This window comes from Sorex araneus, chromosome 2 (genome assembly GCF_027595985.1).
Source record: "Sorex araneus isolate mSorAra2 chromosome 2, mSorAra2.pri, whole genome shotgun sequence".
Classification (NCBI taxonomy): Eukaryota; Metazoa; Chordata; class Mammalia; order Eulipotyphla; family Soricidae; genus Sorex; species Sorex araneus.
The window spans coordinates 109,632,684-109,657,417 of record NC_073303.1 but is presented as its reverse complement, the minus strand read 5'-3'; the positions used below and the strand labels follow the sequence as shown (position 1 = coordinate 109,657,417).

The window sequence follows — 24,734 nt, the reverse complement described above, 5'->3', positions numbered from 1 at the left end:
GAGAAATCAGTGGAAGTGTTATGCAAGCAATGATTGGGAAGGTAGAAAATGCAGTATAGAGTGCATTTCCTTTAAACTCAAGGCATAGGTTCCAAGATCAAATGATCTCAGGTATCAAATACATCATTAAAATTGAAGGAGATAAAGACTAAAGAAATAGGAGGTAGGCTTTTAGTTATCTGAGCTAAGCAGATAAAAAGCAACACTCCCAAATCTTTGCTTTAGATGGCTATTCTAGACTAAAAAAACTGATCTTGAAAGGCTAAATATCCAGTGAATTTAAATAAGCAGATACATATAACCACCTGCATTATTTTAAAATTTATATAGGAGTAAGTTTGTGGAGATGCAGTGCTTTCTTCTAGGGTTTGGAAAATGTGAGCATGTTCTTTGCAGGAAGAATGTAACTGATGGAAAGATTGCGGAAGCAAATTAAGTCACGTTCTTACACAGAGTTTCTTCTACTTGACTGCATGTTAGAACTGACTGGAAAAGGATTGAAGAAATATGAACACCTTGTCAGTCAAATCAAAATCTCTGGTCACAGGAAAATTTGGAGAGCTTCAATCTTTGTAAATTAGAGTGAAAGAGCATTAGAAGGAGATGCCTTGTAGTTAAGGAGCTTCCTTTCTTGATATTACAGAGCCAACCTTGGTCCAGGAAGCAAATAATTCTTCATACAAAGAAGGGGAGGAAGAAGCAGAAGAAGAGGGATAGGAGGAATGCCTTTGAGGATGTTTTGGTGTTTATCACTGTCAGGAGACACTTTCTGTAGCTTTTACACCTTCCGTTTCCACTTAGAATGATTATTTGGGGTCAAGGTCAGTGGAAATCTGTGGGTCCTTCAAAGAGAAAAAATGTAATTTTGAAGCCTCTCTCTGTGCCTCCTCTGGATTTTGAAGGTCACACCATCCAATTTCCGCTTCAGCTGTAACAAAGTCAAGAGCCTCCAGGGAGGCTCAACCACCCAGACCACCGCCAAGGGTCACCCCAAGTAATAAAACTGTTCAGTCTGGCTCTCTTCTCTTGTCTGTGGCCTGAAGCGGCCTAGACTGGGTGGCTGGGTCTCAAGGACTGGGGCTCCAGTATATTTTGTATTCTTCTCTGTGGTGGACTTTCAAGCTCTTCCAACATCACTAACTTATATTATTTTGTGCTTCTTCTTCTCCTTTTTTTTAGGTGCCTGGCAGCTTTGCAGAGATGTGAAATGGGGGAAGAGAGCATTGAGACAGAGCAGGGTTCAAGTCTATTTATAACAACTTACAAGGTGTGGACCTGTACTTTAATTCTCTGAGCCTAGTTCTATGCTCTGATGAAATGGTAATTTAGCTTGTTTTTGTGTTTGTACACACAAGAAAAATAGACATGTTTGTCTCTCAATAACCAAGCATGGATTTGAAGCATAGCAACATTATGGACACACAGTATGTATTAGTCACTTTTTATGCTTTTAAAATTATTTAGTGTGTTCCTTTAGGCAAGTCGTTCTCCACATGTACTCTGAATATTAGAAGCTTCAGTATCACCTGGGAACATGGTAAGAATGAAAATTCCCTACTTAGACTTGTTATTTCAGAAACTCTGTGGATGGGAATGCCATGATAATTCTCCAGGTAATTCTGATGCAGATTGAAGTATGAGAACCTGCTGGAGATATAGTACTGCAGGTAGGGTGTTTGCCTTGCATACAACCAACCCAGGTTCAATCCCTGCACCACATGTGGTCCCCCGAGTATCCATCCCAGTTTGGTCTCTGAGTCTAAAGCCGGGAGTAAGTCCTGAGCACCACTGGGTACGATCCCCAAACCAAAATAATAATAAAGTATGAGAACCAATATCCTAGAGCATGGCTCCTTAAACTTTCTTACTGCAGACCCCTTTGACCCAAGAAGCCCAACATAGATGAAGGCTGACAGAAACATTTCAAACTTTTGCAACCTCTATATTCAATTACATAAACCCATATGGGTTTTGTGACCCACATTTTAGGAAGTAAGGTTCCACACTCCAGGGTTGTTAGAATAAATGGGATAGAAAGGGCCTTTGCTTAGGTGTTGTAATTCTCAGCTGTGTCTTAGATAGCCAACGCTTACAATTTCTAGAATCAGTAATGAGATGCTCCTTATCTATGCACTATATCACATAACTATTATTAACACCTAGTACTCACTAAATGTTTATTTTATGCCAGTGATAGGTTTTAACCAATGGCAACCTAATGCCTTGCATTATTCTCTGATCATTTCATTTGTGCTATCTTTCCAAACTGGTCTTTACACTCTCAGAGGACAGGGACACAGGGTCACACAGAGCATCTGTACATGACAAATAGATTATTGCTAACTAATTGATCTACTAACTGGCCAGTATAGAAAGGCTTTTCTTCATTTTCAGATATGGGAAAGCTCTGAGTCATGGCTCAATATATATTTTTTTCCTTTTCCCTTTGTAGTTTGAAACAAGGTAACAAATGACACAGTCAAGTCCAGTTTTGTTTTTAACCTTTTATCCACTCTGCCTTCTTCCTGAATCATTGCTTTCCACTGACCTTTGGATTTGTCCTTGAAACATGTCTGCTTGTGTAGTATCTCAGCTTCTGTGTTGGTATGTTGGGTTTCTCAACTTCATCCGATTTCAGTTCCGTGCAATAAATAATAGCCATTTTAGCTAGAGTTTTAGCTATGAATAGCTTTTCCCCTCATAACTTCATCTTATATTTATTGCCTAAAATGATAGATTGAAAGTCATCACCTAGCAACTGGCACATTTTTCTCTTGTGGTCTAGTTACTTGTAATGATTGACTATTGCTACTGCTTCACTTGCCTGTCCTGGTCAAAAATGGATATTACGGATCTATAAATAGAGGCCCATTTACATACTCTTAAGATCATCAGTGCAACTTACTGAAATGAGTTCGACTGTATAAAATACTTTGTCTATCCATTTATTTCTCACATTCTCAAAAGGAGTGGCTGATTTAATCCTATCAAGAATTTTATAGTTATAGTACTCTATTAGTTCTGTTATCTCAAAACCCAGATCTCCTGTAGGAGACTGGCTTTTGTGTCTGTGTGAAGACAGCAAAGAAAAACTTAAAATAAGAAAGAACGCAGCAAATTTTATATCACTCCATGTTCATTTCTCATAGAGTGTTCTGCACAAAAATTAATGCCTTGTACTTTAAAAGAGCCTTTCATCCAAAAACCTCAAAGAACTTTATAAATAAGTAAGTATGATTATCCACATTTACAGGTTGGAAATAATGCACAGAGTTGTTAAAGGTGCATCGTACATATTTGCCAAATTCAGGAAGAAGCTCATTTGAATTAAATACAATAAAATGAGTTGATTTCGAGTTTAAAAAATATGAATACTGGGTTTCTCGAGGCCTTCATGAAACACAGGTAGCAACAAGATTACATAAGGAAAAGCTCCTATTTCTCTGGTCCTTGTCACCTTCTATGCAACTCAAGACCCGAGCATCTGACAGAGACCCCTGTGTGCCCTTAGAGGACCTGGGTGGGGCACGTCTTCTGTGCTTCTGAACTGCCCATTCCTGCAAGTCTCCTCTGATTTATTGATGATTAGTTCTCAGTTGGATGTTGGAACAGTTTCACCCTTTGCCTTGCCAGAGGCAAAACAAAACTCAAAACAAAACAAAACAAAGAACAAAACCCAAACATAAGTATGGCCTGAGAGGTGCCTGAATAGTAAAGTGGCCCTTGACCTACAGGGACACGAAAGGGAGGGCCGAGGCCTCTTCTCTGTTATGTTCTTTCAGAAGCCAATCAGTTGGGTTCTGCTCCAAGTTCTGAAGGCTTGTAAGTAGCTTTTACTGTCGTGGGAAACATGTCTTACTTGGCCCCAAGGAGAACTGGGTTCAGAGCTGTGGACAGATGCCAAACATGACATTGGATTCAGAGCTTTTCATCTGAACATCTGATGCTTCCTTGCTCATCTGATGCTGAGGTCAGTGAAATGTTTATGTTCAAAGGAAAATACCAAGGTCTGATTGGCTCAGGGCAGATGCTGGAGATGGGGAGCTGCTTTTCTCTTGTTCACAGGTCAGTTTCCCTGAGTGCACACCTAGGTGGAACTGATGATGCTATGGAGCACAAGACCTGAAGATCAGACAGGGCTGGTCTGTGACCAAGATGGATCAGAACTCTGTACTCCTGTGGGAACACAAACAGTAATAAGAATGTTGTCTAAGCTTCACACTGAAAGCATTTTAGCTGGAAGTGAAAAGCAAATCTATGATTGGATAGATGAATTAATCTTATCTATAATAGAGAGCTAAGAAGTGAGATGAATGCTGTCCGTTTTTCTTTTCTTTTTTTTTTTTTTTAAAGGACAACAATCTACCGAATAGAAAACCTTCTGGAGTCTCAGAGAGAGAATGTTAGAAAGTCCTTATCTCTAGGATATAGGCTGGAGGTGAGTTGTTTGCCCTGTATTGGATGCTGCTAAGAAATGAGATGAAAGTAGTCCGGTGCTAGAGCGACAGCAGAGCAGGTAGGGCATTTGCCTTGCACACGAACGACCTGGGTTCGATTCCTCTGTCCCTCTCGGAGAGCCTGGCAAGCTACCGAGAGTATCTCGCCTGCACGGCAGAGCCTGGCAAGCTCCCCGTGGCGTATTCGATATGCCAAAAACAGTAACAACAAGTCTCACCATGGAGACATTACTGGTGCCCACTCGAGCAAATCGGTGAACAATGGGATGACAGTGATGACAGTGACAGTGATACAGATTGTTGTCCATCCAAAAGATAAGAAGGCCACTTGATCAATTATAGCTTTATTCTTGAGGGTCTTGGGTATGGAGAGCAGGGATGCACATGGACAAAACAATGGATTCCCAAATCCTCTGGAACTTGGTAAGACTTGGCCCATTTGAGGAACCAGAATAATCTGGAAGATAAGAGTAAATGAGATCATGGTACTTATTCCACCATTGTCCTACCTCCAGCACAGTATGTCCTCTTTTCCCCCATTCTAGTGGTGCCAGGCTCTCCTGTGCTATTTTTCTGACACATCTTACCAAATCCTGGTGGTTCACTAAATCTCAGCTGCACTTTTTCTATTACCCCCTTGCTAAAAATTCTACTACCCAATTCAAGAATGCTGTCTATTTATTGCTGAGTCCAAGACTTTCTTAATTCTCATTACACTTGCATGCTTTTCCTCTTAGCATATGTTCTCCCAAAGATATATTTTAATCCTCTTTTCGAGAGGTCTCTGCCTTCTTCACAGACTTTCTGGACACATCCTATACACGTGAAATATACCCTTTCTCTTGCCCTATCAAGCCCATTGATTAAGTTTGGAAAAGATCTTAAGAACTTATTAAAAGTCCAGATCAGTCTTTCTTTCTCTTTCTGATTGCTATTTCAGAAAACTGCATACCAGTTGAGCTGCAGAGCAAAAATGTTCAGATTATGTATTTGTAGGATAAGCCCATTTTCTCTAGAAAGAAAGTGCAAAAATATGAGACAAATACAGTAAGTCCTCACTAAACTTCACAAATAGGTTCTTGGAAACTGCAACTTAAGAGAAACAAGGCAGAAGGAGACCTACTTTGCTATGGACCAAAAGAGAAGGACAAGAGATGTGCCTGTGGAATATCTCTGGACACACACACACACACACACACACACACACACACATACATACACAGAGTCATGAAACTCTAAATAAAGAATAAGAATGCTCCTAATGTTGCATAAGCATTTGCATTCGAACCCACCCTTGACAGGAAACCCTGTACTTCACTGGGTGGTTCACCCCTATCTACATCCATACCAATGAGCTTAGAATATATCTTTAGGAAGGGGGCTAGAGCAATAGCACAGCGGGTAGGGCATTTGTCTTGCACGTGGCCGACCCGAGTTCAATTCCCAGCACCCCATATGGCCCCCCGAGCACCACCAGGAGTAATTCCTGAGTGCATGAGCCAGGAGTAACCCCTGTGCATCACCAGGTGTGACCCAAATAAAAGCAAAAAAAAAAAATAGAATATCTTTAGGAAATGACAGACAACAGGGGATTGTGGGAGTACCTAGACTTGGAGAGAACATGCAACTCTATGAAAAAATGGCTTTGTTCCGATTCAATTGTTGCTACACCCCTCCCCCAGCCCCTGCCACCGTTATCATCAGTGAGTGAAACAATATCATTGAGGATATTCAGTACATCAATGACCCTAAACATGAATTGCCTAAGCAATCACCTTTGATGTTGCTGTTGCTGCTGTTGCTGCTGCTGTTGTTGTTGTTGTTGTTGGTGGTGGTGGTGGTGTGTATGTGGTGGGGTGGGGGGCTTGGGTCACACCTGGAGATTCTGTGCTCAGAGTTCTTGTGGGCCCATATGTGGTGCCAGGATGAAACCAGGGTTGATGTATGCAAGACCAGTATCTTACACATTTGACTTTTTTTTCTCCCTTTGAAAACCAGTGCTAAGATCCTGTGAGTTGGATTACAGAACCGAGTTTACCGAGATGGGATGGGAAGAATGTGAGACCTAAATAGAAACTCAAAGAAAAAAAAATTTATCAAATTTCCCCAACCAAAACTAGTACTCTACTGAGCATAAAACTGCAGAGCAAAGCAAAGACAAAATTCTTCTCATGGAAGTACCTCCACGAGGAAGTACAAATCCTGACACAAGCAGTATTTTAAATTTTAGCACTCTATGTTTTAGTCACTCTATGACTCGTTTGGCTTTATTATTGTTTTATTAAAACTATGCACTTTCTTTTTAAATATATGATTTTGAAAGGATTCCCTGCAGATGCAATTGTTTAAAAATTATATGTTGGGGCTACATTTCTTTGTTCCTATGGGAATACATCTTAACTGGAATCATGTAAATTGGTGTGAAAATAAGATTTGCCTAAAGGAAACTGTTGAATGGCTTTGCTTCATGGGCACAGAGACAGACCATTAGTCAACCGTTCCGTTGCTGCAAAATCCTGGGAAAGCACTGACACTCTTGTAAGGCACCTCAGGGTAAGGTCTAGGGGATTTTATTTTTTCCACCTTTAGGTCACAGCCAAGCCAGTTATGCGCAGGGCTTTTTCCTGGCTCTGCACTTAGGGATAAGTATCGGTCGAGCTTGGGGGTCCTATATGTGGTGTTGAGGATGAAACCTGAGTCAGCTTAATGCAAAGCATGTACACTGCCCTTGGTACTTTTTCTCTGCCTCTCTAGAGGATATTATAAGAAGGAATACAAGTTTCTGCAGCATTATTGTTTTGATTTTTTTTAATGGATGAATTTAAAGATATTTCACTAAAAAAAAAAACAAGAAGGGAAATGGGCAGAAAAGAGAAAAGCTTGGGAGTTTTTTTGGGAGGGGTCTCAGCATTCCCCATAATTGTAATTTTTTTTTATTTACAGAAAATAGACAGGGAGATAGTAGTGGAATTTCCTACTTCTCATGCATTACATCCAGGAGCTAGCTTTATTGGAAACAAGCGTATCACTGAAATATTTTTAACAAACACACATACTATAAAGATGGAAAGTTCTAGATGAATTTAAAGATTTTAAAAAGGGGAACTTAGGGGTCAGAGGGAAAAGATAAAGATTGTGTAATGAGTTCAATCTCTGGCATGACCTCACATGTACCAAACTGGTTCCTGTGGCATGGCCATTTGGAATCCCCAGTACCACAAAGAGAAGTGTGCATCCACCAATGCAATATAACCAAGTGGGTATGGGCACCACAACTAATGTGAGTGACCCCCTGTGAGCACCACAACTAAATTGTGTAAGCACAGTAGTTAAGGGTGATGCCTAGTGAGCACTGCCATTGAAATGTAAATAAGGACCACAACTAAAGAGTACAAGCTCTCCTGAGCCCATGTGTAAGCACCACTAGTATGTGACTTCTAATCAACAAGACAACAAAAAGAGTAGAGGAGGGAAATAAAAAAAAAAAAAATGGGCCATCAAAAAGATTTCAGATTGGGGGGGGTTACATGTTCTCAGAACTTAAGGAAACATTCAGACTTTTATAACTGTTTTTAAAATGTCGGGGGGTCTGTAGTGACAGTACAATGGGTAGGGCTTTTGCCTAGCACATGGAGAATCCAGATTTAACCCTGAGCACTACATGTGGTCCCCTGAGCCCGATCAGAAGTGAGCCCTAAGCACAAAGTCAGGAGTAAGCTGTGTAAATGGACCTTGGAATCTTCATGTTAGAGAGTTTAGCATAGTTTGGGACCCAAATCATATTAAAAATTATTGTTCATAGAACAATTAAAGATATATTAGTTTAATATTTTGATTTGAAAACTAGATTTTTAAAAGAAAAGATAGATGTATTTTCAAGTTGTGTTGAAGAGGGCATCTTCTATGGATATATGTATCCTTAGAAAATTCACTTTTCTAGAAGCACATCAAATACTTGCCTAACATGAAACCAGTCTTTTTAATTAATTATCCAATTTAAAAGTATATATAAGGCATGTTAATGTGAAAATAAGCCCATTTATTTTTTTCTCTACATCTAGTTAATTGATTTCGATGAGGATGCCAAGAGGATGTACTCAATGGGGAATGCAATCTTTCAAACAGTTCTGAGACAACTAAACTTCTCCATGTAAGATAATGAAATTAGACTTCTACCTCACACCATAAACAAAACTGAATCCAAAATTGAACACAGACCTTAATGTAAGAACTAAACTCTAAACGTCTTCTAAAATAATGTAGGAGTGGCCTTAGATAAGAGTTTCTTGAATGGAATTAAGAAATAATAAAACAATATATCTACTGCTCTCTCCTCTTGGTTTTGGAAAAGAGCTTTTAAAACTCGTGATTTCCTAAGTGCTAAGGATGTCAGAGACATGTTTTATTCTTATGTTTGGTCTTTGATTCTAGTTCTTCACAGAGAGCTCCTAAATTCCTTGAATTTTTCTGGATGATATGAACATCTTTTATTTTAATGTCAAAATGTCCTGTGGGTTTCTGGGTGGAGCTGGTCACCAGCATGGCCAAAAAAATGATTAGGAACTTAAAATTTTCAGCTCCAAAAAGGGAAAATGATAAACTGATTTAAAGATCAAGCATGACTACATGAAAAAGTTGCCATAAAAATCTTCAAAGAAATCGCTTGTGAATTTCCAAGGTTGGTGAACATATCCATGTACAAGAAGGACAATATACTTCAATTATATAACTACAGAAGCCCATACACATTGGGACCCTCTCACCTTACCTTATTTATCTTCAAAAGGCTGCTAATCTGTATATTTTATCATTTCCTTTACTACTAATGCAGCAAATAAAAGCAAATGTCTTTCTGAGTTCTGTGAACCATTGTAACACATTAACTAAACCCCAAAGGAAAGGGTAATTAAACCTATTTGTGGCCTGTTGGTTAGAAGCACAGGTAGTTCTTGCTGGGGGACTCTTGTTGAACTGAGACTAGTAGTTTGAGATACAGAGGACCTGGTATTATTGCTTCATATATTGTTTTGTAGCCGAATTAATTTTTGACTCTACAGCTGATATTGGAAAATCCTTTATGTGAAAGAAGTCCCCTTCCCCCACATTATACCTATTGTCAGAAGTGTGAGTGTACAGTAGTTTGAGTGGAAAGGAGGACAACTCAGGAGGAATAGTGAATTTTTCTCATTCAGCAACATAGGAACAAATGACAAAATTAAGAATAAATAACTTAGATCACCAAAATGCAAAATTTCTATGCTACAAATGACACCATCAAGAAAGTGCAAAGGTAAGATAATGAAGAAAAAAGTTGCAAATTATTATCTGAGAAGGAATTTGTAGCAAAATATATAGAGCTCATAACCTGATGAAAAGACAAATAATCAAATTAAAAAATGAACAAAAGACTTGAAGAGACATTTCTCCCAAGAAAATAGACACTTGCCTATTAAGTACATGAAAAGATACTCAGTACCATTAGTTATTGTGGAAATGAAAATCAAAATCACAATGCGATAACTACCACTTCCTGACAAGTAAGATAGCTATAATAAACAAGTTATGCAATAAAAAGTGTCAGAGAGGATTTGGAAATTCAAACTCTCACATATTTGTGATGGGAAATTAAAATGATCCAGGACTTTGAGAGAAGAAGTTTGGCAGATCCCTAAAAACTTAAACACATAGTTATCATATGACATAGCAATGTTAACCTTTTGTATATACTCAAGATGAATTAAAACATATTTGTACGAAAATTTCTAAAGTTTGTCACAGCATCATTTATAATAATAGAAAATGGAAACAACTTAAATGTGCATCAACTGGTGAATGGATGAGTGAGAAATAGAGTATTATCTGACCATAAAATGCAACTATGTAGTGATACGTGCAACACATGGATAAACTTTGAAAAATCATGCTAAGAAGTCAATGACAAAACACCACATATTCCCTATGATTTAATTAATATAAAATGTTTATGATAGGCAAGTTGAGAGAGAGAGAGAAATTGCAAAAGAGGGAATTACAGGGAATGAGGAATGACTGCTAGTAGGCATAGGGTTTCTTTGCAATGATAAAAATGTTCTGACATTAAGCTTAGATAGTTGATTGCAAGTCCTGTGTATCTGTTGAAAGCATTTAATTTTGCAGCTAAAACAGGGAAATTTCATGGTACGTAAATTATATCCCACCAAAGCTATTTCTTTTTGTTTACTGTTGGAAAGGTATTCCAGTGGTGCTTGGGGGACCAGGCAGGACTGGGGGTGAAACCCATGGCCTTGAATATGCACAGCTTGTTCTCCATCACTAGAATCACATTCCAAAATACACAACTGTTCTTTTTTTTTTTTCTTGCTTGCTTTTTGGTCACACCTGACGCTGCACAGGAGTTACTTCTAGCTCATGCACTCAGAAATTACTCCTGGCGGTGCTCATGGGACTATATGGGATGCTGGGAATTGAACTCGGGTCAGCCGAGTGTGAGGCAAACGCCCTACCCATTATTGCTCCAGCCCGATGACTGTTTAGTTTGTAGAGAGAAAGAAAAAATATATCCCAAACATCTTTTTTTTTGCTTTTTGGGTCACACCCGGCGATGCACAGGGGTCACTCCTGGCTCATGCACTCAGGAATCACCCCTGGCGGTGCTCAGGGGACCATATGGGATGCTGGGATTCGAACCTAGGTCGGCCGAGTGCAAGGCAAACGCCCTACCCACTGTGCTATCGCTCCAGCCCCTATCCCAAACATCTTGAAGGTAGATATTTTCATCTTTCTTCAGCATAGCTTTCTAAAATATGTATTTTATCATTTTCACTAATTTAACTTAACATATTTTATAGTGAAACCTGAAATCCCATTTGAACAAATTGAAGACCATTGGAAATTTGGATGAGAATATTATAAATTAAATTGAACTTTGATCAAAAGATTATTTAGGCTAAATAGAAAGTACTGTTGGGCTTATAAATAGTGTCAATTTCTAGACATTATAATTTCTGATCCTTGCATAAAATTGAAGGATACTTTTTAACTAGCTCCTTTATCCCATTATACAAATATTACAGCATTGATTCTCTTTTCAATTTGTATTTATTTATTTATTATATAGTATTGATTCTTGGTTAAGAATACAAACACCTATGTGAACAACAGTATTCCTTGCAATGCTCAAAAAATTTTGCCAGATTGTGCCTTCTATTCAAGCATTGAGCTGGGCAGGACACTAGATAACTATCATACAAGATGCTAGGTTTTGTGATGCTGTCTTATTAGAGCTCTGAGGCCAGTTCTGAAGTGAGTTGCTGTCTTAACAGAGATAGAAGTACAGAAGGGCAAGCCTATGGATTAGGGAACAACGACACTTGCCTGAAAGAACACAGTTGCGTAGTTTAAAATCAGTAGCTCTAGAACTACTATCTCAGTGACAAAATATGTTATCTGTATTTTGCAGAACTCTTCCAGAGAAGTAATTTCTGTTTACTTTTAAGTAATAAACTATTTAGAAATGTGTTTCTCACCATTATGTCCAGATAGTAGCAAGAATACTACCTTAAATAGTAAGTCTGTATACTATATGTATATAATATGTACATATGGGTTTCCCCAGCTAGTTCAAAGTTAAATGTTCATGTGAAACCTTTTGTAAGCTAAATGGTATAAAGCAAGAAAATAATTACCATAAATACACATGAAACACATTTAGTGTTCTCAGACCCCCCAAATAGCCTACCAAACCATCACAAGTAACAAAACGTAAAAAAAACCCACATAACACTTAAAATAACACTGACATACCAGAAAAGCCAGGGCAATATAATGAAGGCAAGGGAACACTACCTGTAGAAAGTATTTTCAGATAAGTCATTTGGTGGGGTTACTCTGGTGACATTGCAACAAACAAATGTTGATCACGTTTTTGCTTTCTGATTTCTGTTGAGAATGCAAAAAATCTTTTTGCATTTCATAAACTGAGGGAAAAAAGCTAGTGTAGATCTTTTCTAAAAGCAGAGTGATGCAAGCTAACTTTTCACAAGCAGGGATATCTGGAGAGATAGTACAGTGGGTAAGGCACTTATCTTGCATGTGACTGACTTGGTTTCAAGCTCTGGCATTCCATATGGTACCTTAATCCCTGCCAGGAGTGACCCTTGAGCACAATGACAGGAATAAGCTCTAAGTACTGCCAGGTATGACCCCCAAACCTAAAGAAAGCAACAAATAATGAATGCTGCCTGAAGCTGGCAAAAAAAAAAAAAAGCTCAATAGGCTATTGTGCATGTATTGCATGGAGCAAGCTCAGGTTCTATTCCTGGAACCATACATGATCCTCTGAGCATCACTAAAAGTGACCCAAAGCAGAAAACCAGGGGAGTAGTCCCTGAACATTTTGTAGGGTGTGTCCACTCAATAAAAACGCTGCCTTTGAAGACTTTTCAGTAGCATCTGTCACTAACATGCTTTTGTGTGGTAGAAAGGGCATATTATTCTCTTAGAAAAGCAAGGCTCAATTCTTAGTTTTTAGTTCTGCCAGTTAAGAGTGTATGACCTTGGGCAATGTGAACTTTTTTTGTGTTTTGGCATTCTCCTCTGTCAGTAGGCTAAAAATGTTGCCTGTTTGTAAGCTTGAATTGAGAGTTCATTGGGCCAGTGTTTGCCAACATTAAGACTCTTTTCCAGGGAAATTAGTCAGGGAAATTATTACTAATTGACCACAGCAGACATACTCTGGAATCTCAATGGCTTACATGATAACGTTGCTTTTCTTGCTCACATCAAGTCAAATGCAAGCAAAGCACCTTTCCTTGTAGCTTTCCCACCTGGAACATGTGGTTTCCAAAGTGACCTTGGATGCAGAGAGAGGAGAAGGGAAGGCGGTGCTCTGGTGGTTCATTGCATCTGCCTAGGGGGTCACCTCTGTGGCTAGTACCTGGATGTGAGCCAGTCCCATGGCTGGACAATGTAGAGGAGTACTTGGAATAAGGACTAACTCAGGGTCATACTCACATACAGAAATTGCATGTGAATACAGGGGGTTCTTTATACCAAATTCTTCAGAACACGTGAGATGGCTGGCTCTACTATGAAGGATCGTTTTTGAGGTAAGAGAGGTAGACATTAAAAGCATTGCCTTTTCTTAGCACTGCCTTCTGGAAAGCTTCCTTTTCTTTTCTTTCTTGATCACAGCTGTCCTTCTGCTTTTTGAAAAACCAGGTTTTTACAAGGTTGGACCTCACTGAAAGAACTTCAACGCTGACCACTTCTTCAAGTCTTGGCGAAAGCCAGAAGAGGCACAAGACAGTGTCTATGGTTCAGTATGTCTCAGGCAGCTACAAGTATGGGAAAGAGCTGTCATCAAAATGACGTGAGAAGAAGGCATGAATTTATCTGGATTCCTCTTCCTTCACAGCCTAAGATCACAAACATGAAGAGTCAGATATGACTCTAACATCACAGTGCCCTGTTATCATGAGGAAGAAAATTCAAATCATAGGAAAGGTTTCCAAACATTGTTCAGGTATTCAAAGTTTAATTGCTGTACCTGAGGGGGCCTTTAGAGCAGGCAGTAAGAATGGGTCAGCCTTCTCTGGGTCACGTGAAGGGAATGCAGGTAACTGACATGCTCCTTTGAGCAGGGAGCTAGTCAGCTTCAGAGCCTGCTAGGTCCTGAATTGATTCTCCTTTCTCCAAGGATTACTGGAGGAAGGGGAAGATTTGTCTCCTCTCATGTGTGGTTAGAAGGTGGAGAAGTTGCTCAGACGTTCTGAAAACTCAACATTCACTTCTCTGATCCTTGAGTAATATGTGACTGAGGTAAAATAATGGGTAAGAGATGAAGGTATGAGGCACACAGATCTAAAAAATCAGAGATATTTGAAATTCAGGGCCATTCATGAGCACACCAAAGGGATCCCTTTACCTCATCATTTTGCAGTCGAATGAGTCATACACTCATGCAAGCTGGGAGAAAGGTGGCTGTGCAGGCTTCTGCATTCTGGGCTGGGGACTCAGAATATCCATGTGCTAGGACTCTTGCTGTCAGTTTGGGGATCTGAATTCTGTGGGGAGCAGGGCTCTTATTTCTCTGCCCCCTCAAACTGAGTCAGGCAGGTAAGAAGGAATGGTCAGATCAGTCATTACAATTTCACGCTTTATTTTCTTTTACCACAGCACAGCCTAACCATTAGGACCAACGCAGGTCTGACCATCACACATCCGCTCTGTCACTTCTACCTTTGGTCTGGTTTTCTCATCTGTAGAGTGGACATAATAGTTCCTACTTCAGGGAGCATCTGGTAATCTTGTCTGCCCTGTATCCATCCCTTCTGGGCAATATTCCTTGTCCTGGATTTCATAAGATTCTTGTGCTATTAATCTGGGAATTCCAATAGGCTCTGTCCCACCCATAGGTTTGCCAGTTTGAGGTTCATGTCTCTTGGACACACTGGACTAAATGTTGCTCTGGGGACCCAAAACTGAGAATTAAAGTCTACTTTCTAGCAGACTGGTTGGAATGTAGTAGGTCTGTGTGTGTGTGGAGCTCCGGCCCGTCACTTTCCTCACTTGTAGAAGGAAAGAGTACCTATAGGATCTGAGACCTAAGGTCTGACTAACCCTAGATGCTCTAACACATTGGCCAGCATATCTCTCTGTCTCTGTCTCTCTGTGTTTCTCTCTCCCTGCCCCCTTATTGTCTTTTGTTACTTGCAATGGAGAATCCTTGGAACTCGGGAGGGTAAGTGTAGGTTTTGCATGCCAAAGTCTCAGGCTCAATCAATCCGCAGCACCCTTATGTGTGACCCTGGAGCAACAAGCCAAAAAAGTCTCTGAGTGCTGCTGGGTGTGCCCCCCCTCCAACCAAGATGAATAACAAAAGAGAAAGAGTCCTGATATGTAGATATATATCTGACCTCAAACATTATTGTAAAGATGAAATAAAAGCAATACGTTCACATTGCCGTCATATTATAGACGCTCCAAAAGTGTTTGCTCTTCTGAAGGAGATTGGCCAAGGAAGGCGCAGGTCTGGAACACATTGCTTATGCCCGAGTCTCCAGTCTTTAGGCAATTTCAAGACAGTTCATAAACAGAGATCACATTGATGTTGGCAGGTAGATAGGGAAAGGCCCTTGGCAAGAAAACTGAGATTTAACAGAGTCTCTGGGAAGGAGACTCTTAAGACTTGCAGATTCAAGAAAACAAAAGACCCAGAGGAAACCATCAGTGGACCCTGAGGATAATGGACCCCTCCCCGGGAGGTTCCCCAAAGAAGGCCATCACCACTCCTAGCCTCCCTGGTAACCTTAGCAACAAACTTCTACCTGGAAAGAAACCCCATGTGGGTGGGGGCAGATTGAAGAAACCCTATAAAAGACACCTTGAACAAACGAAGCGCGCCCATATGCTGCCTGAGCCCATGTGCTGCTTGTGCCCACGTGGCCGAGCACATGTGGTCCCCGAGCACATGTGGTGCCCGAGCACATGTGTCACCCGCATCTCCCCCCTTGAGATGTGTATTTTCATGCTTTTGTGTCCAGTGCTAGGATGTGTGTAGAGCTTCCTCCACCCTTGGAGAAGCCCGCGTTCTCTCTTGAGAGTGTTACTTCTACTGTTTTTTCTTTTCCACTTATCCCTTCCTCCTCCCTCAGAAACCTCTAAATAAAATCTATTTACTTCACTGCTTGTCTACTCCTGAAATTCTTTTCCGAGAGTGAGACAAGAACCCAGTAACCCTGGGTCCCGGGTGGTAGAGGTGGTTGGGGAGAAAGTGACCATCTTTCTCCTCCCCGCTTCACGTAAGTCACCCGTGGGGCCCACGGACGTCAACATGATTTGGGGCATTTGAGAATTTTTTCCATCTTGCTGTGAAAAGTGCTGCTGTTGCTTTTGTTGAATCAGAGAGGCATCGTCAGAAGTCAGCACTGGCAAAGCTCCACTGCGGTCTTCTTAGGGACATGTTCTATGCTCCACTCACATGCCATCAAGACACATAAAGAAATTTCTCAGATCTACTGGGAAAGAAAACTTGACTCCTGCAAAGAAAAATTTGGCTCCCCGTCTGCATTTTGTTTTTCACACTTACCATCAGAGACGCTAGAACTTACACTCTCAGAGGTTAGGGACATAGCTCTGGGCATAGGGCACATAATTTTTCTGCTTTCTGTTAACAATTCATTCGCTTTCTGTGTTCTTCTCTACAAGACAACCATGTTTATTTTTATGGATGTTGTAAATCCTGTATCAGATCACTTCTATTGCCTCCAAAGTTGACACAAAATTTATGCCTCCTCTTTAATAATTATAGCAAGAGTCTATAGGCTACAACTTACAGCCTTGCCTTGATCTTTTAATTGCTCTTCAATTTCTCAGATGTTGATTTTAGTTTATTTATAGATTTTTTATCTTATGGTACATTTTCTTGTGAATTGTCTCAATGACTTTGTGGAAACAAATGGGTTATGAATAAGTAAAAGCATTCATATAACATAAAATCAGTTGAAATGATATCATATGAGAACACAGGATATGGACTTGGTTTCCTATTAATAGATCTCTTACCTCCAACTTCTGAGATGAACAATACATTGAACAACAATAACAAAAAAGGTGCTTAAAATTTTAATAGGACTGACACAATAAAAGGCATAGATGGTTATCTTGTTATCCACAGGGAAAAATTTATATCCAAATTTAAAGAAAATACTTTAATACTAATTTTGGAATCAGGATTTGAAAGATCAGGTCTACTAAACTCCTTTCTTTTATGTTTTAAAACCAGAGGTAACAAAGTAACAATGGGGAGGAAGGGGGCAGGGCGGGACCTTACCCTGCAGGGCTTAGAGGCTAATCTTGGCTCTATGCTCAGTAATTACTCCTTCATAGCTTCAGAGACAATTTACTTGGGTGCAGGTGCAGTGCTGGGATTCAAACTAAGGTCCATTGTATGCAAAGGTTCATTGTATGCCTTACCTCTATACTATCTCTCCAGCCTGAAATAGTTTTTGTGGTTGCTGCTGTTGTTAACAGGAGTGCCTATTATATTTTTAACTCCACAGTCAGTTGTCCTTTGGACACTACTGGAAGCACTGAGAAGCTTAGTATGCAGAATCAGGGCAACATATTTAATGCTGTGTACGCAAACATCTCCCCTTGTAAACAACATCCTCTGAATAGACTTGACCTTATCTGCATGATTTTTTATTTTGTTATAATCCAGGATTGAGCACAGTACTTGCCAGGGGAGGCACACTCAGTGAATACTTGTGGAATGAATTATGACTGCCCTCTTCCTGAGGAAGGAACCTTGACGTGTACTTGATGTGTGAACCTTGAGGTGTGCTGATGTATACAGCAATTAAGGTATTGCTGCCTTAATTTCTTCTGCTCTCATTCTTTCTTTACCAGCTACATTTTAAGATATTACTTGAAGTAGGAGTTCTTAAAACGGAATGGGGTTTAGAAAGCAATATATAGGGGTTGGAGCAATAGTACAGAGGGTAGGACGTTTGCCTTGCATGCGGCCAATTTGGGTTGATTCCCAGCATCCCATATGGTTCCCTGAGCACCACTAGGAGTAATTCCTGAGTGCACAGCCAGGAGTAACCCCTGTGCATTGCCAGGTGTGACCCCCACCCCCCAAAAGAAGGCAATATATATTGCAATACCGAATTCTTCAGAATACCTGATGTGTCCCGACTATGAGGGACAGTGTTTGGGGTAAGACAGGCAGACATTAAAAGCACTGCCTTCTCTTAGCACTGTCTTCTGGAAAGCTTCCTTTCTTTTTCTTGCTAGATCGCAGCTTTTCTCCCATTTTTTGAAGACCATATATATGTGTGTATCTATATATATATATATGTATATACATATGTACATATGCTGTTATATATACTGTCTTCTGGAAAGCTTTCTATATATATTTATATATGAGCATCTATAGCTTTCAGCCATTTTCAAATGTCCTTGTGATATTGAGGAGGTCAAAGATAATTGACAAATGAAAGCATAGCGCTATGAGCATAGCAGCTGCTCAATGTGTGTGTGGTCTAATGGTTGCAATTCTGCATTTCCTTGTCAAAAATAGCTGAGGAGGCATGTGATTTGGTCTAAGAATTTAATCCCATTAAACCTTAGGGTACTTCTGGAATTACACAGGACAGTGTAAAAAACACGTCCATCTAAGTTATGTATTTGTTAGCATCAACTAAACAGTATATCAGAGACAATTCTCAGATACTGATTCATAACAAGACAAGGAACTAGCTAGAGCAATTTTTGTTTTTCAAAGTGAAATTAAAAAATTATAATAAATTTTAACAAAGATAATTCTGTTTTCATGCAGCAGTAGCATCAACTGATTTTGGGATGCAACAGAGAATGCAAAGGGAGAAAAGAGAGGCAGGGATTTACTTATATTTTCCAGGATCAGAGAGGAAGTCAACTTGCCTAAAGGCGAGTGCATCTCCTTATTTGCTCCTTCCCTTCCCAATCTCATCTTTGTCTCCATCACTGTGTGGTGCAGACACACGCACATCAACACACTCTCAGAATCATCGTCTTCACAAGTTAGTGGATGTCCTTCTGAATCCTTTTCTTTTAAAATTTTTTTTTAAATTTATTTTTTAAAGCATTACAGGGGCTGGAGCCATAGTACAGCAGGTAGGGCGTTTGCCTTGCACGTGGCTTACCCGGGTTCCATTCCCAGCATCCCATATGGTCCCCTAAGCACTGCCAGGAGTGATTCCTGAGTGCAGAGCCAGGAGTCAGCCCAGAGCATTGCCAGTGTGACCCAAAAAGCCAAAAAAAAAAAAAGAAAAGAAAAGAAAAGCTTTACAAAGCTATTCATGATTAGATTTCAGTTATACGGTATTCCAACACCCATACCTCCACCAGCGTACATTTCACTGCAGAAGTGTCCCCAGGTTCCCTCCCATTACCCTCCCCCCCACTCCCTTCTGTCTTTTTGGCAGGTGCTTTTCTTCTCTCTCTCTCTCTCTCTCTCTCTCTCTCTCTCTCTCTCTCTCTTCTTTTGGGCATTGTGGGTTACAATATTGATACTGAAAGGTTATCAAGAATATCCCTTACCTACTTTTAACCCTCAGATCTTGTCCAGTGTGATCATTCCCAGCTATTATTGTCATAGTGGTCTCTTCTCTATGTTACCTATACTCAGTCCCATATACACTTGTGGTAAGTTCCAACCTTTGATCAGTCTTTCTACACCTGTTTATCCTGGTCGTGAATATTCTTCTTCTACTATATATATATTTTATATACCACAAATGAGTGCAGTCATTCTATATCTGTCCCTTTCCTTCTGACTCATTTCACTCAGCATAATACTATCCATGTCAATCCATTTATAGGCAAATTTCATGATTTCATTTTTCCTGAAATCTGCATTATATTCCATTGTGTAGATGTGCCAAAGTTTCTTTATCTATTCATCTCTTCTTTACTGGAAAAACTGGACATCTGCATGCAAAAACATGAGTTCAGACCTCTACTTAACTCCATGCACACAAGTCAGAACAAAATGGATTAAAGACCTCAATATCAGACCAGAATCCATAACGCACATTGGAGAAAATGTCAGCAAAACCCTCCACGACATTGAAGCTAAAGGTAGCTTCAAAGATGAAATGCCACTGACCAAGCAAATGGAAGCAAAGATAAACAAATAGAACTATCTCAAACTAAGAAGCTTCTGCACCTCAAAAGAAACAGTGACCAGGATACAAAGACAGCCTATGGAATGGGAAAGGATATTCACCCAATAATCTTCTGATAAGGGGTTAATATCAAGGATATACAAGGCTGGTTGAACTCTACAAGAAAAAAATTCAATCCCATCAGGAAATGGGGTAATGAAATGAACATAAACTTTCTCAAAGAAGAAATTTGAATGGCCAAAAGGCACAGGAAAAAATGCTCTTCATCACTAATCATCAGAGAGATGCAGATCAAAACAACAATGAGATACCACCTCACACCACAGAGACTGATCCACATCCAAAAGAACAAAAGCAATCAGTGTTGGATGTGGGGAGAATGGGACTCTCTTTCACTGTTGGTGGGAATGCTGACTTGTACAGTCTTTTTGGAAAATAATATGGCATTTCTCAAAAAAACTAGAAATTGAGCTCCCATTTGACCCAGCAATACCACTTCTGGGAATATACCCTGGGGGCACAAAAAAACACAAGCAGAAACACTATCTGCACTCCTATGTTCATTGCAGCGCTATTCACCATAGCCAGAATCTGAATCCTTTTCCATGTTTTGAACTCAACTGCTCTCTAACTTCCTTACTTTTACTTTTTGGAAAGAAGAACAATAATAATATCATGTTTGCTAATTTCTTGTTCTTTTTTCATTATTTTAATGACATCTTATTTTTAGTCGACTTGTGTCTTAAGAATAATTTTTTGGGGGGGTCACACTTGGCAATGCTGAAGGGTTCATCCTGACTCTGCACTCAGGAATTACTCCTGGCGGTGCTCGGGGGACCACATGGGATGCCGGGAATAGAACCCAGGTTGGCCGCATGCAAGACAAACACCCTACTTGCTGTGCTATCGTTCTGGCCCCAAAAATAATTTTTAAGTTGTGGGGCAACAATTTTGTGGTGGTGGTCTTGGGGGGTGGAAACCAGGACCAATTCAGGCTTTGCTAAGGGGGGCATATGATAATGGGGATCAAGCCCAGGGTCACAACCATGCAAGGTGTGTGCTTTACCACTGGAGTCATATCCCCAGCTGAAAGAGCTTTGGCTTATATAATAAAAATGAACCACTGTCACCATTGGGGAAGTTACTCATGGTGAGTCTATGTGCTTCTGTGACTGCTCAGATTGTGTTCCAGACTCTTGTTTCCTTTGGAAACTCTCCTGTAACACTTGTGAAATAAAAAATATAAAACTGAAAACTCTTCTTCAGCCTTTGGAAGGAAAGTAAACAATGGACCAAAGTGCTTAGGTTTGGGGACATATTCTTCTCATTAAAAGCAAAATTGCTGGGGCCAGAGAGATAGTGCAGGGGTTAAAGCATTTGCCTTGCAAGGCTGATCCTGGTTTGATCCTTGGCCACATTATACTCTGAACACTGTGGAAAGTGACCATAAGCACTGCAGACATGGTCCCACCACCTCCACCCAAATAAAATAGGATATAAGGTGATACAAAGTATAAGGTAGCTTTAAAATGTGTACTGTGAAGGAATATTAGACTCAATACCAACATTCTAATATTCCAGACTGAAAATTAAAAGCCAGAGGTATATTTGCCTATGATGGTTGATAGTTTTTTTCTCTTCCACTTAATGAGGGTGACTAGTATGTGATAGATTCCCAATACTCTGTAATTAACGGATAGAACTTAACAAGTGACTCTCCTACCTCTGACTCCCCCCAACAGGGTGGGTGGGGGTAAGAGTGGGGAGAGCATGTAATGATTATCTTTTATCTCACTTTTTTCTGAGCAGCTTCACACTATTGCTATCAAGCTTATGATTGGTTAGAGCATATATCCAAAAGCACTTGTTCTATGGGTTGTTGATATGTACTGGGGCTAAAATAACTGTCACTGTCATACTGTTGTCCCATTGTTCAATGATTTGCTCATGCAGGTACCAGTAACGTCTCCATTGTGAGACTTGTAGTTACTGTTGGTGGCATATCGAATATGCCACGGGTAGCTTGCCAGGCTCTGCCGTGCGGGAGAGATATTCTCAGTAGCCTGCCCGGCTCTCTGAGAGGGACAGAGGAATCAAACCCGGGCCGGCCACATGCAAGGCAAACGCCTTACCTGCTGTGCTACCGCTCCAGTCCAAAAATAGCTAATGCTTGAATCAATTTTGAAACTGCTATACTGAACATATGTCTAACAGTATTTCCTGCAGGACTTCTTAGAACCTTTAATATACTAACAAGCCTTGAAGGTCTTCAGGAGTGGGAGAAAACACATATATCATATAATTCAGGGCTACTTGCCTACGGATGATTCTCATCTTTCTCCCTAACCCCAGCACTTGAAAACGAATGGTGCTTACATTATTATCTTGCCAAAGATATTTGCATTTTTAATAAGAGATTTTAAAAGGCCAAATTATTTGTTGAACCCTTTATTTCTTTATCTTAGTATCTTTAGACTTTAGAATTTTTAAGATCTTCAAGGGTCAGAAAAATGTCATTTATCTCTGAGTTAACCACCTTTTGTTCAATATCACAGACATTCCTGGATCATAGGACAAGTAACACAATATCTATCTTTGTTTACTAAATTAATAGACAAAGAGACTTTAAACCCCATCATACTTACTTTCTGGAGATAGAACTTGAGTCATCAGTGGCACCCACGTCGACCTTCTGTTAGTCATCATTTTTTTGATCATCCATTCTCTAACGCTGCAGTAAGACTTCTTAGGGAAAAAATGGTGAAGAAAATTATTAAGAAAAATTGTTTTGTCATGTGTTTTTCTCTCCTTTGTTCTCTAAAGAAAACTTCATATTTATTCGTGTTTGTGAAGGACAATCTAGTTGACTGGCACAGAAAGGCAGAGCTGGAGAAGCCACAATGGAAGAGTTGCATGGAAAAGAGCAATTTCAAGGACAAGAATAAAAATTAAAAGAGAGAGAAGAACAGAAAAATTTTGGTCTGAAGAGTTGTTGGGTAGCAGACGAGAGTTGTCGAGGAAGAAAGAAGAGCTGAGGGTAGGGAAAAGTGGTATAGATGGGTAGAAGACTTTTATTCTTTGTTTTTGGGGACGTCGCCAGCATTTAGGGGGGTCACTCCTGGTAATGCCTAGAAGACCAGGTGGTGTCAGTGATCAAACCCAGGATTCCTGCATGCGAAGAATATGCTCCAGCAATTTGAACTATCTCTCTGGTTTGTGAAGAAAGATTTAAAATATATATATATATTCTGTGCAATGCATCTCCATGCCTGTATATTTTGCTTCAGCGGTTTCTTGAAGAACAAAGTAAAATCTGGAAACACTTTCACACATCTTTTATTTCCCTCTTGACCTTTTCTGCAGAAACTGGGCAATGGGAGACCTAATAATATTTGGGATACTACCAAAAGGACATACTCCTGACCTTTTGAAAATACCCATTGCCTTTTAAATTGCATGTTTACTGTAAATCTAAGTTTGGGGGAGGGAAGGGGAGATGGGTGAGCTCCTGAAGAATGTTTTTCTAAATGCAAAACCTGTGCTCACACTTTAGGTTAGCTTTCTGACTCAAAGGTTTGAAAAAAAATCTTCTAACTGTGTACATGCCTTGTATGAAAGGACAAGACTATAAGAGAAAAGTGAAGTCTCAGTCAGTTTTCCATTGCTCAGGAGAATGGGATATCTTTGCTTGGGCAACAAGTACATACACTCCCATTGTCCCCACACTTGACAACCACAGCTCTCTACAAAGACAGAGGAATGTGGTCATCCTTATTTATATTTATTTTATACTTAATTAAAAAAAACAATGGAAGGTAATACAAAGCAATTTTACAAAATACATGTATTTATGTGTCATAACAATAGATATACATGACAGTGGAAGTATTAACAACTTCACTGATGTCATAATCATCATAAGAAAATTCCCTGACTAGAGACAGCTTTTGGTGGCACGAAATAGCTAATGTTGCTGGGTACACACTTGCTAGATCCTATAGAAGGATTTTATAAGATTTTGTATAATCTTAGGTGAACAATTAACTTTGTTGACTGCAACTGAGTTTCTTAAGACATCACTGTCCTTTATCTAACTATGGTAGCCATGAGTATCCAGGCAAAGGTGAGTTCCCCAAACGTGGGTAAACAGAGACAGCAAAAATGCTTTCCTTTATTTTGTGCTGGCAAACTGACACCTAAGAAAGAGAAAGGCCTAGTGTGAGCTCCCTTCTAGCTAGCCTAACACTTTTACTCAGAAAACACATGGAGTTAATTAATCAGAATTAATTTGCATGACAAAATATTAGGAGGGATTGGGACTTTGAAAGGAAGAGGCATTAAGGAAGGGGCTGGGAACCCCCTGGCACCAAGTTTAGTTCCCCTAATCTCCATTGAACTAGTATGTGTCATATGAGGATTCAAGTACAAGAGGAAGACCAGAGTGAGAGGAAAGAGTGAGAAGGTAGGTTGGGTTGGGTGAGAGAGATTGAGGTGGAAGGTAAAAATGAGGAAGAAGATGAGAAAAGAAGGAGGGGTGGTAAGACAAAGCAAAGTATGCAGATGAGCACACAGAAAGGAGGCAGAAAGCGAAAGGCAGAGA

General features: G+C 39.9%; 1 protein-coding gene across 1 annotated transcript in view; it reads right to left on the bottom strand.

Annotated features, from left to right (window-relative positions):
- Positions 1–3,704: 3,704 nt before the first annotated feature.
- Positions 3,705–24,734, bottom strand: part of SAMD12 (sterile alpha motif domain containing 12) — a 512,583-nt gene continuing 491,553 nt past the window's right edge. The window contains exons 7-8 of the transcript XR_008628500.1: positions 22,780–22,879; positions 3,705–4,176 (exon numbers count right to left, since the gene is read on the bottom strand). The gene's annotated coding sequence lies outside the window, so the exon portion shown is untranslated. The remainder of the gene's footprint in view (positions 4,177–22,779; positions 22,880–24,734) is intronic.